Genomic DNA, 4,603 nt, shown 5'->3' with positions numbered 1-4,603 from the left:
ACCCACCCTTCTGTGTTAATACAGAACATTCGGGACTAACCAATGTGTGTGGGACCAACCATGTACCAGGTGAGCCCTGCCCCTCCACAGCACAGTGGTCACTCAGCCCCCTGCTTGCTGTGAGTCTTCAGGTCACTGCACCTCTCTGAGTGTTTGTTTCTCTGAACATGGGGAGAGCCTAGGCCCAGCCTCATGGGGTTATTGGGAGGGTCCCCCTGGGAAAGGCCCGCTGGGAACCTGGACACTGGAGAGGTGTGCTGGAGGGGCTGTGGTTGTTCCTATTGGCCATTTTCTCTTCTCCTTAACCGAGCTCTTGCCTTATTTGTGATTCTCATGTCTTAGGCTAAGTTATTTTCTCTTTTGATAAAGACGTTCGAGATTCCATTAGGGGTCCCTGTCTTGGGTGAAGCCAGATTAGAAATTCTAGGGGTGAGCAGGGGGACCCCAGGCTCACGCAGCTGTCTGAGATGGGGGTGGTTTGGGCTCATTCATTCAGCAAATGCGCTGCCCCAGGACTGCACTCCAGTGCTTCCTTCTAGTCAGGAGTGATTCAGTCACACTGGGCTGCACAGGCAGGTAGCGTCCACAGGACAGTCGATGTGACTTCTTCCTCAAAGTATCGCTGATCTACATGTATTGTGAAGCAGAAAGTGGATCTCTAGACCAGCAGGAAAAGTGAATGGGCTTTGGATGAGAGCCTTAAGGGGAGTATGGGGACTGTGACTTGGAGAAGGTGGCAACACCCTGGGTCTGCAAGATTTCTGCAAGAGGGCAGTGGTCTGAGGGCTTCTCCTCGCAAAAATGGAAGGAGTCAGAGAGCTGTGCATGTGGAGTGGGTGGTGTGGGGGAGGGGGAGGGGATGTGGCTGCCCACACAGAGAAGAGCTCCCAGAGGCTGGGCTTAGGCAGGAGCACAGAGCCGCTCAGGTCAGTGCCCAGGGCCTGCAGTAGGAGGACGTCCTGGGGTGGGGTCTTGAACTGGGACTTCAGGGATGGAATTGGGAGGTCCCTTCCTTGGAAGGCACACAAAGGCAGTCATGGTGGTAACATGTTCTTTTCCTGGATCTACAGAAGCAGCTCCAGAGGAAGATCCAGAAACACCTAAAGAGGAACCGCCAACTCTGGTGCCCTCTCCTGAGCCAGAGTACCTCCAGGCACAGCTGTCACTGAACTTCCAGATGTGGAACCACCTGCAACATTTGAGAAACTCGCCTCAGCTCCTTCAGAACCTGAGGTCCTAGATCCTGGGCCACAGCTTGTGTCCGCTGCCAGGACAGAGTGGACTCCCTCCCCTCCTTTATATGAAGTTTTAAAATATTTGTGTTTATCATATACATGTTTATAACTTTGCTGTATTTTTCTTATACTGTTCAGTAACATACAGACTAATTAAAGAAAATGTAATGAAATACTCTTAAACATAAATTTAATTTAGATTCTATAAAATTTAACTCTACAATCCTTCAATGCCTTGGGCAAGTCTGTTTCTTCTGGGCCTGCGTGGTGTTACTATGAGTCATAGGTTGGGAATAATTAGTCTCTCAGGAGCCATCTGCTCTAAGGATGTGACGTTCTTGAGGCCCAGGACAATGGGACTTTAGGGGAAATTGACCGACGAGCATTGGGGCAGGTACCCTTTATGTCAGGGCTCCCCCTGGGAACGCACATTTCATTTAACTTCATCTCCCACCAGCACATGGACAAAGCGTGGTCTTAAGCGCCCCCTGGCGTCCACGTTGCAGAATGCTGTAGGGGCTAACCTGCAGCAGGCAGTTCCTGAACCCTGACTGCCACCTGCACCTGGACAGAAAGTCCACCCTGCTCCACGGGCACTGAGCAGCATTCTGAGCATCTCCTCTTTGACCCACAGCACTGAAGAGGGGACAGGAAATGTCCCAGGGCCCGGGGTCCACACTCATCTCCTCCACAGGCACCGCTTCCAAATCTCTGGGGTCAGAGCCTCTCTCTGCCCTCAGACCCTAGGCTCTGGTTCAGCTGGGTTTTTCCTAAGGCTCTTCTGTCTCACCAGAGCCCAGCGGCCATTCTTTCTGACGCCTGAAGGCTGAACAAGGTTGTGGAGACAGCCTGGCTTCTCCTTTTACATCAGTCCTCTTCGGTGCTCTGAACCCCCTGGTGAGGATGGACTGCAGCCTTGTATGGCACCCGCCATGGCACAAGCTACACTGACTCAGGGCAAATGGGTATTCACTGTGGCCCACACCAGGGTCCCTGCTCTCAAGGAGATCAGCCCTGTAGGTTGACACGGAGAGAAAGGAAATCTGAATGGAGTCTGATGAGACCTACCGCTGACCCTGAGGGCCATAAGCACTGAGAACGTGAGCCCATCCTGGGAACATGCACAGGCTCTTTTGGATGCGATTCCTAAATCAGAAATATGAATAAGTGCTTGTCTACCCTCTTCATCCTGATTTCACAATAGCAGCTGATGAAATCTTGTGAAATTCGATGAGGTGTGGAAATCAGGGGGCAGTTCTACCTTAGAGACCCATGGTGATGACAGTGCACTTGCACGCACTAGCAGTGGGCCTGGAGGGGCAGCCGCCTGCCTTGTGTGGAGCGTCTCTGCCATAGACCAATTCCAGCATGTCATAATTTTAAGAGTTTCATCAAAAGGTTAATGAAACTTGGGGGTCTCAACAGGGTTGAGTCACACATGTAGTCACCTGTTGGGAATGGCTAATGGCATTTCCCCAAACCTGAATAGGAAACTGACTGTGGTTGCCAGTCACCAAAAGGCATCTTAATCTACCTGTTACTGCCTCCTACTGGCCGAACACCTGAACAGCCATAGGCTATTCCCCAAACTGACAATGCCTCTGTACCCTTTGAAAACTTACCCTTTGACGTGTATTATCTCCACCTTGCCTTAGGACAAATTGTGTTAATAAAAGCAAGAGTCCTAGACAAGGAGGGAGTCTTCAGTTCCTTTAGCTGAAGGTCCTCTGACCCCCAATGCCTTTCAAAATTATAACTCGTCTCCGGACTCTTTATTAGTCTCTGGATTTCTATGTCATCTGTGCACAGCTTTTCCAGATTCCTGAACCCTTCTTGATGCTGGGACATGAGCCCCGGCATGTCTCCTTACCTTGGAAGCTCAGAACTGTGGTCTCAACAGATGCTGTTTTCTATTTCAAATTACACTTTTCAGTTTGGCTCTATTTTGCAGGGTCCTTTCCTAAGTTTCACAGCCATCCTCCAAACTGGAGGCAGAGGGTGTTAGAGATGAGGGGTGGGGGCTGGAGGGAACTGGGAGGAGAAAACTTAGGAGATAGGAGGGCAGGCAGGGCCTGGTGTGAGATGACTGGGCTAGTGATCTATTGCTGAGAGTTACCCCACACTAGAGACTTAACCAACACACACTTATTAGCTCACACATCTGTGACCAGGAATCCCGCATGGCTCAGCTGAGACTACCGTGGTCTCACCTGAGGCAGGATCTGTGTCACTGAGGGTCTGAGCTCACTCGGGGGAGGTGGGTCTTTGGGATTCAGTTTGGATGGAAGGTTGACTTTCTATCTGTCTGTTGGTCTCATTCAGTGCTAGATCATATCAGTCTCTCCAGATAGCTACTCACAGCACAGAGGCTTATTCCTCAGGAGAGAGGGAGAGAGAGAGAGAGAGAGAGAGAGAGAGAGAGAGAACAGATCAGAGTGAGCAAGTGGATAAGCACCAACTTTTAAAAAACTTTTCAGGGTGGGAAGAGACCAACCAAAGAACTTGTATGCATATATGCATAACCCAGGGACACAGACAATAGGGTGGTGAAGGCCTGGGGTTGGGGGCAGAGATCGAATAGAAGTTGTCAATGGGGAAAAAAGGGGACATATTTAACACTTTCAAAAAAAGATTTCAAAAATAAATGAAATGGATTTGCTTTAAAATTATTAAATTCATTTTTTTTCAAAAAATTGACGAGAGAGAGAGAGAAACATCAATGTGAGAGAGGAGTATCAATTGGTTGCCTCCTGTATGCACCCCAACTAGGGGTCAAACCCCCAACCTCGGTAGGTGCCCTGATCAGGAACTGATCAGAAATCCTTCAGTGCACAGGATGATGCTCAACCACTCGGGCCGGGCCAGGCACTGACTTTTAGGACCAAATCATGGAGGTCGTGTTGGATCCCTTTGCCGTCTTCTCTGGAGTCACTACTGACACCCACACTTAAGGGGAGGGCACACATTCACACCACACGAGGAAGGTGGAGACCATGGGGAGTCACTGAGGAGGAAACTGGTGACCCGAGAGGTCCATGCCTTGCCCAGGATCACAGAGGGTCAGAATGCAGAGCCTGAGATAAGCCCAGCTGTGTCCTCAAAGGTGGGGTCCTAGGTGCACCCAGGTTTGCTCAGGGCTCCAGAAAAGGCTGTGCTGGTGGAATCGTGTACAGACATAGAGATGGCATGGGGGAGACAGTGGGCATTTGGCAGTCTCAACAGTATTTGTCTGAAAGGGCGCCCAGATCTGGAATCACAAAGGTGCACCTTTGTCCACAACCCACCCGCAGTGGAGACAGCGGGGCCCCCTTATGCTGAGCTCATGCTTACGCAGTCCTGAATCACATCCTCTTTGGATAATTGGGAAA

Source organism: Myotis lucifugus, unplaced genomic scaffold (genome assembly GCF_000147115.1).
Source record: "Myotis lucifugus unplaced genomic scaffold, Myoluc2.0 scaffold_1170, whole genome shotgun sequence".
In the NCBI taxonomy this organism is placed as follows: Eukaryota; Metazoa; Chordata; class Mammalia; order Chiroptera; family Vespertilionidae; genus Myotis; species Myotis lucifugus.
The sequence above is the reverse complement of the archived record's forward strand: the minus strand, read 5'-3'. Positions refer to the sequence as shown.